The sequence below is a fragment of the Heteronotia binoei genome, chromosome 16 (genome assembly GCF_032191835.1).
Source record: "Heteronotia binoei isolate CCM8104 ecotype False Entrance Well chromosome 16, APGP_CSIRO_Hbin_v1, whole genome shotgun sequence".
NCBI classification, from domain to species: domain Eukaryota; kingdom Metazoa; phylum Chordata; class Lepidosauria; order Squamata; family Gekkonidae; genus Heteronotia; species Heteronotia binoei.
In genome coordinates this window covers 45,182,257-45,196,028 of record NC_083238.1, presented here as the reverse complement: position 1 = coordinate 45,196,028, position 13,772 = coordinate 45,182,257, and the positions used below count along the sequence as shown (strand labels likewise).

Below are 13,772 nucleotides of genomic sequence, written 5' to 3'. Positions count from 1 at the left end.
TAAGCACTGGCTGAATGTGCTCCCACCGAGGGAGCCCCATTAACAGCCATGCCGCAGCATCCTGCACTAGCTGTAGTTTCCGAGTCAGCGTCAAGGGTAGCCCCATGTAGAGAGCGTTACAGTGATCTATTCTTGAGATGACCGTAGCATGGGTCACCATTGCTAAGTCGTCATGCTCCAGGTAAGGGGCCAACTGCCGCACCCGCCGAAGATGAAAAAAGGCAGATCTAGTAGTGGCTGCTACCTGGGCCTCCATTGTAAGAGAGGACTCCAGGAGCACACCTAAGCTCTTGACCTTAGGGGCCAGTATAATAATAATAATAATAAATTTTTATTTATATCCCGCCCTCCCCACCAGGGCAGGCTCAGGGCGGCTAACAACATTCATACACATACAATACAATAAATATAAACTTTAAAATTAACGTTATTTAAAAACCAGTCAATACATAGTTAAACTTAACTTAATCTGACAGTAGCAATGTTGTTATTGACACTATTCCTGTCATTAGTAGCACCCCATCAAGAGCCGGCAGATGGATCTCCCCCCCCCTCCCCTGGACCATCCCGGCTCAGATAGAGAACCTCCGTTTTTGTCAGATTCAGCTTCAACCGACTCAGCCTGAGCTAAGATGCTACAGCTTGAAGAGCCAGGTCTAGATTTTCCGGGGTACAGTCGGACTGGCCACCCATCAATAGATAGAGCTGGGTGTCATCTGCATATTGGTGACATCCCAGCCCATACCTCCTGACAATCTGGGCAAGGGGGCGCATATAGATGTTAAATAACATCAGAGACAGAATCGCACCCTGTGGCACACCGCATATATGTGGGTGCCTTTGGGATGATTGCTCCCCTATCACCACCCTTTGTCTCCCCTACCTTGGAGAAAGGAGGCCAACCATTGTAAGGCGAACCCCTGAATCCCCACATCAGCAAGGCGGCTAGTCAGTAGCTGATGGTCAACTGTATCAAATGCGGCTGACAGATCTAATAATAACAGCACCGCTGAGCCACCCCGATCCAGGTGTCACATGAGGTCATCTATGAGGGCGACCAGAACCGTCTCCATCCTGTGACCTGGACGAAAGCCAGACTGGAATGGATCCAGTGCAGAAGTGTCATCCAGGAATCCCTGTAGCTGAGTTGCCACCTCCCGCTCTATAACCTTACCCAAAAAGGGAAGGTTTGATACCTGCCGATAGTTTGCCAATACGACCGGAACTGCAGATAGTTTTTTAAAGAGGGGACAGAGCATAGCCTCCTTAAGAGGTGTGGGAAAGATCCCTTCTACCAGGGATCTGTTAACAATACCCTGTAGTGGCTCACATAGCAACACCTGGCTAGCTTTTATTAGCCAGGATGGGCATGGGTCCAACCCACAGATTGTAGGGTGTACAGCAAAAAGGATCCTGTCGACCTCCTCCAGGCTGATTGGATTGAAGAAATCTAGAAATGGACCAGAAGACGTGCTCGGTGCCCCAAGTTCTTTCACTGTATCAATTATGGTGGGAAGGTCACGTAGGAGCGACGAGACCTTATCTGCGAAAAAACTCGCAAAAGCCTCACAGCCGATTTCCAATTCTCTAACGTTTGGTTTACCTTGCGATAAAGTTGTTAATGACTGAATTATACTAAACAATTGTGCTGGGCGCGAGGTCGCAGATGCAATCTGGGACGCAAAGTAAGTCTTCTTTGTGGCCTGGACTGCCATCTCATAGGTCCGCATAAATGACCTATAAGATGTTCTCGTAGCTTCGTCACGAGAGTGTCACCATTGTCTCTCTAGTCGTCTCAATCGCCGTTTCATCAAACGCAACTCCGGGGTATACCAGGGAGTGGATCGTAAACGAAGATGAAGATCTCATCAATGGCTGTAGAGAGCTGGCTATTCCAGATCTCCACCAGCTCATCCAACGAGTCACCAGAGGGCCAGGGATCCCATAAAGCCATTTGACGCCGCAGAGGGTCCATCTTGCTTTGCGGGCAAGCCAAAACTTGCTCACTGCCTAAACGAGGTAGGGGTGGGGGTGGAATATCCACATGGGTCCTCAGGGCATAGTGGTCAGACAATAGCACTGCTTTGGCAGAAATCTGATTCACTACAACTCCCGCCGCAAAGATCAGGTCCAACGTGTGTCCGGCCCGATGCATGGGTGTTGTTATATATTGGTAGAGTGCCAGTGCTGCCATGGAAGGCACTAGGTCCGTCGCCCGAGTGGAAGCTGCATCCTCGGCATGGACACTGAAGTCACCCAGGACTATAAGCCGAGGATGCTCCAATGCCCAGCCTGCTACAGCCTCCATCAGGGACGGTAAGGCACTGGCCGGTGCGTTAGGCGGACAGTACACCAGCCAGATTGCCAAACTCTCCCCAACATCCCACATCAGGGCAGCACACTCTATGGCCATGATCTTTGGCGGCGGAAGCGCCCTGAAGGAACAATCCTCCTGTATGAAAAAGGCCACCCCTCCCCCCTGTCTGCTAGTCTGAGCCTGGTGAAAAACGAAGAACCCATGCGGGGCTGCTTGGGAGAGATCAACTGTCTCCCTGTCCTGCACCCAGGTCTCCATCATGCAAGCCAGGTCCATGTCCTCCCTGACTAGGAAATCCTGCAGGACTGAGGTTTTATTATTTACAAACCTGGCATTGTACAATACCAGGGACGGAGGTGAGTGTTTTCACTTGGCCCCCATACCCGCTATCCTTGGGATGTGACACAGGCTGGAAGGGGAGCGAGCCCTCTTGTGTCTCAGTCTCCTTCCATTCCAACTTTGCCTCCTCCCACTGCTGTACTTTCCCCTCCCCAGGAGCACTGGAATCCCCTGACCAGACATCTCTTGCTGATGGTCTCAGAGTCTCAGGTCACCAACAGTATGCACATCAATGTATCCTGCTCCTCCCACCCACTCACTCAGCCTAATATTGCCTATGACCTAACTAAAACTTATTCCCATTAATAATAATTTTATCCTAGCCAATTAACTTTAAAAACCCTCTCCCCCCCCCCAATCTATCTAGTTAATTGACAAAAATTTATATATCAATTCATTTAGCAGATAAAATATCCAATTAGGTCCAGATACAATCAATTTTTAAAAAACCTTAGGATGAGCAATAGTATATGGGTAGGGTGATCAATTGGAAGACACTGCAGTATACGACAGCAGATAATTCACTAACTGGAATTAAAGTGCTCGTGTTCTAAAAGTGCTGGTACGTCTTGAAAGTTAGAGCGTCTTTAAGTGTTTTTAAAGCACTGGTGCAAAGTGCAGAGGTAGCAGAGTGCAAGGGTAGCACTTCTATCAAAGTGCTGGTGTGCAGTGCAAAAACAGCGGTTCTTTTAAAGTGCTGGTACAAGGTACAACGGTGGTAGTCATTTTGTAAAGTGCTAGTGCAAGATGCCAGGGTAGCAGTTCTCAAAAGCCAGTAGCTCTCACAAGCCAGCGGATTTCCTCTCTCTTCTCTGGCCAACAGCCGCACCTTGTCGGACATCGCAGTGACCAGAGGGGTAGAGACCCCCCTTGGGCTCCTGGACACACCGACGATGCGTCTCCATCTGCGTGACAGTAGCCGTCGGGTCAGGCCAGCCCCTGTCCCCCACCGGGGGCCGGGACACCCCACCCCCCTGGCTCTCGTCACGCACCATCTCGGACTTTCCGCTGGCTCTCCACCAGCTCCTTGCTCTTCCCAACCGAAGGCCCAAAGTCCTCGCTTCTCTGCACCGCCACTCTGCCGACTCTCTGTTGGCCTCGCCAGCTTGCTGCTCCTGCCGCCCAAACGATTCCAAACTCCAGGCCGCGTCGGCAGCTTCCCGGCGTGGGCCCAGGCCAGTGCCGCACCAACAAATGCTCCGCCGCCACGCATCACCGGCTCCCTGCTAGTTTCACCGACTCTAGCTTTGCCAACTCTCCGCCCCCGCCGCCTGGTCAATTTCTCACTCTGGGCCGCGGCAACAGCAGCTTCCTGCTGTGAGCGCAGGTCAACATCGTCCCACCAAACGCTCTGTTCAGCCGATCTCGCTCCCACTCTCTGGGGTTCCCTCTCCGACTTCTTCCACATGCCCCATTGTCAGCGCCCCTCCAAACAAGTCCTCCGCTCTTCCAAGAATTGACAAGTAAAGTTAAGAGCAGGTTTAACATTGTTTTCTCAGAGCCTCAGCACCCAGGCTCTTGCATGTGCCGCCATCTTAGTTCTTCATGTCTACTAGTTGGGAGCGGGCAGGATTTGAACTCAAGTTCAAGGCCCAAACTATCTATCCAAAGTAAAATTAGCAAATTGAGCAAACCTTTGATCTGGGTAGCATGAGCATGCAAAAGCAATAAAACAGTCATGCTACCCAGATCAATGGTTTGCTCAATTTGTTAATTTTACTATTCTGTCATTGGATCTTAAATTTGTACCATTTTGCATTCTAAACCACTGCCTACCAGCTATATATAGCCCTACTCACTGTACCCGATTCCTTGTCTGAAGAAGTGTGCTTAGAGAGCACACGAAAGTTTACATTCGGAATAAAACTTTGTTGGTCTTAAAGGTGATACTTGACTCCTGCTTTGTTTTACTGCTTCAGACTAACATGGCTGCCCACTTGGACCTTCCCAGCCTAGTTTTGGAGCGTGCCATTGTTTAACTTGCAGAAAGCCCTTTTACTCAGTCCTTTTCCTCTTCCTTCTCCATGCAGTAAGCCATGTCCTTCTCCTCCTCCTTTTGACTAACACAATGGAGAAATAAGCGGGGAATTGTTACTCAGTCTTTTCCCCCCTCCTAGCCTGGAAGTGTTTCTAGATGAAAGTCAAAGCCACCCCCGTGATGTCCTTTTTTACTGTTGTCCTTCGTTACAATTGGAAATGTAATTTTTTCCCCAGTGCGCCTCTGTGCTTCGGGTGAACTTCTGCTCAGAGCAAAAGAGGGGGATTGCAGCCACCCACAATGAGCGCACTTCAGCGCTTATAATCTTGCCAGATATCCGCATAACCTTTACATAGCACTTTTACTCGAAAAAAATAACACAAGAGTCTTGCGGCACTTTCAAGACGAACAGATTTGTTATGGCATAAGTTTTTTTGAGCTGGGGCCCGCTTTGTAGGGTGCGTGAGGCTGTGTATCTCACAAAAGAGGCTGCGACTCAAAGAAAGCTTATTATCCCCAAATACAAGCAACGGAAGTTGCAGATATAATTTTAAAATTATCCCTGCTTGGAATTTAATGCTGCAATAGAACTTTACAAGGGGGGCCCGTAAGACTAGGGTTGCCAAGTCCAATTTAAGAAATATCTGGAGAGTGGGGACTTTGGGGGTTGGAGCCAGGAGACTTTGGGGGGTGGGGCCAGGAGCAAGGGTGTGACAAGCACAATTGAACTCTGAAGGGAGTTGTGGCCATCACATTTAAAGGGACCGCACAGCTTTTCAATGCCTTCCCTCCATTGAAAATAATGAAGGATAGGGGCACCTTCTTTTGGAGCACATAGAATTGGACCCCCTGGTCCAGTCCTTTTGAAAATTGGAGGGTGTCTTGAGGAGAGGCATTGGATGCTATGCTGCAAGTTTGGTGCCTCTAACTCAAAAAATAGCCCCCCCCGGCAGAGCCCCAGATAACTGCAGATCAATTCTCCATTATACCCTATGGGCATTGGTCTCCATAGGGAAGAATGGAGTGCCCAGCAGACATTTCCCCTCTCCTGCTTTCTGATTACCCTGAAGCATGGGGGGATGGCCTCCTAACTGGGAGATTCCCTGCCCCCACCTGGGGATTAGCAACTCTCGTTGAGACACAAGGGAGGGGAGTCCCTTATCCCAAGCCCGGTGCAGCCCTCTTGGCTCTCCTTGCAGCCACTGCCAGGCCTGGTGGGGGCCCCCATGCTCTCCAGCAGCCACCTCTGAGCCTGATTCGGCAGCTGAGCTCTCCAGCAGTTTCCGTCTGGCTGGCGCAGCCCTAAGGCTGCTTCGCCACACCCCTTCAGGCCTGCTGTGGCTCCCCAGGCTTTTTCACCACCACTGTCACCGGGCCCTCTGTGGCTCATGGGATTTAACCTGCGCAGGAAGGAAGGAAAGTAAGTTCTTTGCACTTGCGCAAGGATCACTATTTTACTATGGGGAGAATGAAAAACCTGCTCTGTGTTTGTGTGTGCGCCGTTTTGCAGGTTTAGGTATTTACAGATGGGGGACACACATGGAAAATAATATATAGATGTACAAGTTCCAATTAAAATCTTATGACGCGCATTTAGGTTTGCCAGCAGGCAGGGTTTTGGGGGACAGACATGGTAGGTGATGTCATTGATGTCACTTTGTTAATTTCTGGCACAACCTGGAAGAAACGATGGGTAGCTCTAAGAATTTCCAGAAACTCTATGGTTTCCATCAATTCCTAGAGCCACCCATTGGCACAGAGGCAGGCAGCATTTTTGTTTCTATTTTTCTCACACCACTGCTCTGAGTGGCTGTAAGGAACGGCAGCAATTGGAAGGAGGTATCCTGACACAGCAGGAGGCCTGGCGACCCTATACCCCATATAGCACCTGAGTCTCAAATGCATGATCCATGATAATAACCTTATATCAATTTACAAATGGCTTCTGCCATAATAAATTTGTTAGCCTTTACGGTGCCAGAGGGCTCTTTTATTTTTGACTGTCGCGAACTATCACTTTGGAAAATGTGCTTATAAAATACAGCACACATAGGCCTAAAATATGTGTTGTTTAACCCACGGAAACCAAGAAGTGACTGTGTAGTCTGGCTTATGCATATTGGTCTTTATGAGGCACAAACCTTATTTCCAATAGGGTGGATAAAGGGCTCTTTCTGTAGAAAAAGCCCAGCAGGAACTTATTTGCATATTAAGCCACACCCCCTGATGTCACCATTGTTTTGCGCAGCGCTTCCTCCTGTGGCAGCCATTTTGTGACTGTGATCACCACACCGTGTCAGAATTCCAAGATGATAAAAGGATTCATCTTGATCACACATACATAATCCATCTAGGCTCAGTATCCAGTTCATTTGTACCAGCACAAGTAGAAAAAGCTCAGCAGGGACTCATTTGCATATTAGGCCACACCCCCTGATGGCACCATTGCTTTGCGCAGGGCTTCGCTGTAGGAAAAGCCCAGCAGGGACTCATTTGCATATTAAGCCACACCCCCTGACACCAAGCCAGCCCAGACTGCATTCTTGCTCAAAAAAAGCCCTGAGTGGATGTACAACGAAACCAAATGGCCAGAGAGCTACACCCTGTGGGCATTGCAGATGAACACAATCCCAGTCATTCAGAGAGGCCTGAAATAAGCCTGAGAAACCCCTTAAAACTAGGCAATACGAAATATCTCCCGCCCAGAGCAGCCGTCCTGGTTCTTAGTGCTTGTCTTAGATAGTCACTGATTCCTGTAAGAATAGAATGTTTTCCTTTATGTTTTCTGTGCAGGCAGGCATATGAGGTCTTATTTCTGAGCAGGGTGAACTTCGGAACACTCCAGATCTTTCGCTCTGGAGCTGGTCTCACCCCCTTTTTCCTCCACGAAGTGGGGGGGGGCAGTGCATTCTCTGAGAGGCAAACTGTGAATACCTTTCCACTCAGTTCTCCTCTGTTATTGTTCTCCCCTCTTCTTCCTCTTGTTGCAGCATGTTCTCTATGAAAGATATGGGCACTAGGCATGTTCTGGCGTTGGAGCTCTTTTTCCCCTGACGCTTCTGCCCGATTTTGCACAAGCAAAATCTGGGACTGTGACTCGCTCCGCCTCTTTCCCGTGGCAAGCAGAAACCGGTTTTCAGAGGATCTTGCTTGCCGCAGGAAAGAGGCAAGGCAAGTCACAGCCGCAGGGCAGCTTGTGCGAAATCGGATGGAAGCGTCGTGGGGAGGGGGGAAGAGTTCCACACTGGAACAAGCCTAGTGGGGAATCAGTCCTAGGGGTTTTTTAAAATTTTCTTTCTCGTTTCCCTCAAAACTTTGTGTCTTTATTTTTCTCTTGCTGGGTTTTGAAAGTTGGAAGAGTTGGCGAAGTGACTGGACAAGTTTCACTTGATTCCCTGGATGTGACTCCTCTCTAGATCCAGCGACACTTTGATTGCTTGTCTTTAATGAAGAGGGCCACGTTACGGGGCCATGCTTGCACGGCTGTAGGATTTTTGATGCCAGGGTGACACTTGAGTGCCTGACACCCATTAATTTCAATAGATGATAAGTGCCTGAGAGCAATTTTGCCTTTGAAAAAAATCTGCTTCTTGGAAACTGAGCTCTCATCAGTCTGGATGTCACTTGCTTTTGGAGAGAGAAGAGAGCATTAAAAAATAACTGGAGTCGAAGTCTGCCATGGCTTATAGAGACAGGCACAGATGTGAAGCACAATTTTCTTCTTGAGACAAATTCAAGAAATATCTGGAGAGTGGGGACTTTGGGGGGTGGAGCCAGGAGACTTTTGAGGTGGAGCCAGGAGCAAGGGTGTGAAAAGCACGAAGGGAGTTCTGGCCGTCACATTTAGAGGGGCTGCACACCTTTTAAAAGTCTTCCCTCCATTGGACATAATGAAGGATGGGGCACCTTATTTTGGGGCTCATAGAATTGGACCCCCTGGGATCCTGGAGGGTTGTTGTTGTTGTTGTTGTTGTCATCTAATTCCCTGCATTATGCAAGGGGTTGGACTAGACCAGGGGTGGTCAAACTTGCATAGTGTAAGAGCCACATAGAATAAAAGTCAGATGTGTGAGAGCCATAAGATACGAGCGTCAGATATTGGAGAGCCGCAAGGAAGGAAGGAAGGAAGGCAAATAGATGGGAGATGGAGGGAGAGGTAGAAAGAAAGCAACTTTAACTTTAAATGTATTGTTCAAGCCACCAGCTGGCTGGGCTTGGAGAAGTGATTTTAAGAGAGAAATGCCTTCTCTAAGCTGACCGACAGGCTGGTGAGGGCTTTAAGAGCCACACAATATGTGCGAAAGAGCCACATGTGGCTCCCATAGTTTGGCCACCTCTGGACTAGACCCTGAAGGTCCCTTCCAGCTCTATGATTCTATTATTTAATTTCTCTGAGATCTGTCATAGTACTTCAAAGGGACAGTGACAGTAGAGTGAACAGGAGGAAAGCCCACAGTCTTCCTCTCTACCTCACTGACTTGTTTACAACCCTTCCTCCTTGGAGGCTGAGGCTTGAGACAGAAGAGACCTTTGATTCTCAAAAGCTTCTACTCTGAAAATCTTGTTGGTATCCAAGCCACTCCTGAGCTTTAACCTCGGGGCTCCACCACACACCCAGCATCCCAAGATGGCCGCCACTTCCTGAGGAGCAGTTCTCAATGGCACCCTTTCATCCTGGGTTTGTGTTTCCGTTCCAAAGAATGCTTTTTTAAAAAAATACCCGAACACCTGCTTTGTGCGCTTGAGTCACCTTTGCTCAGATTGCCGACAGCGACAAACTTCATCCCACTGTTTGTGCCGGAGGGCCAATCATCCACGTTACAGAGAAGGGAGGAGAGAAAAGAGGAACTGAGGAGATATTGATGATGATAAGCCCCATTCCACCTCCTGTATCATCAACTAAATTGTCAGCTTGGTTCTGATTGCGGAGTATTTACCGCCAGTGATGAGTAGTAGAGGTGGGCTGAGGAGGGGGGGGAGAGGAAAAGACTTCGAGAAGAACAGCCCCCCTCCACTCAGCTTGCTTTCCCCCAGCCCTCAAGAGAAGTTATAATGTTGACAAGCTGTGAGGCTGGGCAGAGGAGCCCGGATCAGCTTCTGACTTGAAAACCGAGCAAATTTGAGACAGAATAAATATAAGGGCCCCCCCAACCCCATGTCATGATTACAGAGTCACTTCCCTCCCCACCCCCCGGACGATTACTGCACTTTCACTTGTCCTAATTATGTCAATCTTTCGCCTTGAGCTTTTCAGGGTCTTAATCAGCAGACTTCCATACTTATAGCTGCTGGTGAAATAGACATCCTCCTTACCGAGCTGTCTCTGTCAATGAAACACCCTCTCTGTCTCTCTCTTTTCATACGGTGGGTAGTTATCTTCCCAGCTCTAGTATCCCGATGCCGGCTTGTGCAAGGTACAGCACAGACATATGTTAGTTGCTTGTCTCGTTCTGTGCAAATGGAAGCAGCTTTTTCTTTCCCCTCATGGTTGTTGTCCATGCACATCCCCGTGGTCTTCAGCATATCCTTTTTGAGGAATACCCCCTTTTTTTCACCCATGGGAGAGTGGCTGGATCCAACCTATAATATAGTGCAGGCGTCCCCAACCCCTGGCCATGCACCAATACCGGTCCGTGGCCTGTTAGCAACCGGGCCACGAGTTGTATCGTTATTTCATTATATATCACAATGTAGTAATAATAATAATAAGACATTGGATTTATATCCTGCCCTCCACCCCGAATTTCAGAGTCTCAGAGCGGCTCTCAATCTTCTTTACCTTCCTCTCCCACAACAGACACCCTGAGAGGTGGGTGGGGCTGAGAGAGCTCTCCCATAAGCTGCCCTTTCAAGTACAACTCCGCAAGATCTATGGCTACCCAAGGCCATTCCAGCAACTGCAAGTGGAGGAGTGGGGAATCAAACCCGGTTTTCCCAGATAAGAGTCTGCACACTGAACCACCATGCCAAACAAATAACAATAAAGTGCACAATTGTATCATCCCAAAACCATCGCCCCCCCCCCCCCCCCGTCCCTGGAAAGATAATCTTCTACAAAACCAGTCCCTGATGCCAAAAAGGTTGGTGACCACTGATATATTGGGTTCGACGCAATGAAGAGGCGAGGTGGTAGCGATCATAGCTCTTTATTAGGTACAGCATATTATAGGGCTGCACTCTAAGACTGGGGAATTGGGCCAATGGGCTCAACTTATATACACTTCAAGGTTCCCACGCTAGCACGCCATTGGGTCATTCAAACCGGCCAGGGGCTCGTGATTGGAGCAGGGCCACAGGTATTTGGATCCTGCTGCCCATTGTTCCTGAGTCCCCAAGCTCAGTTATGGCTCCAGTGAGCCAGGCTGGAACACACACAAATAGTCTTCACATTGGTTTGCGTACACAACACAACACAACCTAACAGTTTTTTCCCCTTTCGGACAGCTCTTAAGTAGGCAAGATCTCCAGCCCATTGTCTTCTTGTGTGTTTAACCATCAGCATTATAAATAGAAATGTAGCAGATGTTTGCTCCCCAGCGTGTGATGGGAAAAGCTTCATGAGCTGAATTTCTCCTTGCTTTGCCCCTATTAAATGTGCAAAAGCCAGCCTCATTTTGGGCAGAAGCTCACAGGAACGGAGCTTTGGAACCTCTGGATTGTATTGTGCTCTTTCTTCCCCCTCCCCAATATCCTTGCTTCTGGACTCCTTTGTTCAAAGCCCCTGCAAGAATATTGCTGAATTCTAAGAAATGACGAACTTTCTAATATTTCCCCCCACAAAAAAATAGGAAAATAACCCAAAACACCTAAAGCAGACAGATGGGAATCTTCCTCATGCCACTGGGGCCACATAGGAGAAAGTAATCTAAAAAGTCTGATGGGAGTAAAGTTTTATGATGACAGTTCTAATTCTAGAAGCATTTGAAGGTAGATGCTGAGCTGATCTAATTTAGTCCACCTTCCGGTGATGTCAGGGTGTGTGTGGCGTATGCCAATGCGTTATGCGAATTAGTTGTGCGAATGAGCTCCAGCACCTCTTTTTCTACAAAAAGACCCCTGGCTCTAAGTTACCCTGGGAAATACATGTTGAAATAGGGTCCTGGATAGCTTACAAGAACGGGGCATTTGCAGAAGGACATCAGTAGCCAGGAAAGTGTATAACTCCTGCTCTACCTGTTTATTTTCTCCTGCAACATTGACTTTTAATTTGTTGCCTTCTTGGATTTCTCTGGTCTCAAAGCCTAGCTTAGGGAGGGGGGGTGATACGGTTAAAGCATCCCTTCCTGCCCACTGGTCCTTCCCTACAAATGCCTTCATAGCTTGCCTTGTGTGCTCTGTGCGTTCTTTGTAATGCCATTCAGAATTGTCCTTCAGATACACACACGATAATTTTAGTGCTGTTTGTAACCAGCACAAAACATTGGCTGTTGTAGATTTTCCGGGCTGTGTGGCCGTGGTCTTGGTATTGTGAGACCTGATGTTTTGCCAGCAGCTGTGACTGACATCCTCAGAGGTAGAAGTTGGTAGGTAGGTAACATATCAAAACAGTTCATGTCAGGGACCAAATAACATGGTATAACCATAATAATATAAAGATTTGGTTATCGATGTATAAAAATAGATCAAGACTGAAACATTTACAATACCTTATAGTCCATATCATACCTTTACATAGGCCGTTTTCCCACTCACGTTTTACTGGCGTCACGACCATCCTGACGCCGGCGAATCTGCCTGGATTTCGCAACAGAAGCGCCGGCGCTCCCAGAAGCGCCGGCGCTTTCCGTCGCTAAGCCAGCGCAAACGTTTTCCTGCATCTTTGCGATTTCCGTTTGCGCTGGCTTAGCGACGGAAGTAGCCGGCGCTTCTGGGAGCGCCGGAGCTTCTGATGCGAAATCCAGGCAGATTCGCCGGCGTCAGGATGGTCGTGGCACCAGTAAAACGTGAGTGGGAAAACGGCCATACTGTTTGCCAGTGCTGCTGCTAAAAATTTGGCACACACAAACATGACCTGAGGGTTAGAGTTTAAGCGAAGCATATTACTTATTGCACTATACAAGAGACCCGAAATTCTTTCCTGTATAGGTTGGATAAATCTAGCTTGTATTTGAGAGCCTGTTTGGTGTAGTGGTTAAGTGCATGGACTCTGATCTGGGAGAAATGGGTTTAATTCCCAACTCCCCCACATACACCTACTGGAATGGCCTTGGGTCAGCCATAGCTCTTGTAGGAGTTGTCCTTGAAAGAGCAGCTTCTCCAAGAAATCTCTCAGCCCCACCCACCTCACAGGGTGTCTGTGGTATGTGTGTGGGGGGGGGAGGTAAAGGAGATTGTGACCGTTCTGAGATGCAGAGTGTATGGAAGGATATAAATCCAATATCTTCTTTATCTTCTTTATCGTAGTATCCACAGCTGAGTAGACTATGCAATCGTATCCACTTCTCTGGTGCCACCCAGGCAGACACACTCGACCATTGATGTCTTTTTGTAGCAGCCCACTACTATTTCTGAAAGAGCCCCGTGGTGCAGAGTGGTCAAGCTGCAGTACTGCAGTCAGAGCCCTCTGCTCACGACCTGAGTTCGATCCCAGCGGAAGCTGGTTCAGGTAGCCGGCTCCAGGTTGACTCAGCCTTCCATCCTTCCGAGGTTGGTAAAATGAGTACCCAGCTTGATGGGGGGAAAGTGTAGATGACTAGGGAAGGCAATGGTAAACCACCAAGTAAAAAGTCCGTCATGAAAACGTTGTGAAAGCAACATCACCCCAGAGTCGAAAACGACTGGTGCTTGCACAGGGGCTACCTTTACACTTTTACTATTTCTGAGGGGAAAATATTACAATGGGCCATTGAGCAGGCCCTTCTATAAGATCGATTGTCTAAATTTGATCGATACAAGCAGGGCTTCTTTTTGGAGCAGGAACTCCTTTGCATATTAGGCCACCCCCCCTGATGTAGCCAATCCTCCTGGAGCTTACAGTACTAAGAGCCCTTTAAGCTCTTGGAGGATTGGCTCCAGCAGGGGGTGTGGCCTAATATGCAAAGGAATTCCTGCTACAAAAAAAAGCCCTGGATATAAGGCTGGGGAAATGACATTTCTTGTTTGGGGGGAGGCTAAAAATTTTGGGGCTCTGGCGATGTT

General features: G+C 48.4%; 1 protein-coding gene across 2 annotated transcripts in view; it reads left to right on the top strand.

Moving 5' to 3' along the window:
- NRP2 (neuropilin 2) overlaps positions 1-13,772 on the top strand; it is a 312,308-nt gene that overhangs the window by 237,456 nt on the left and 61,080 nt on the right. The window lies entirely within an intron of this gene.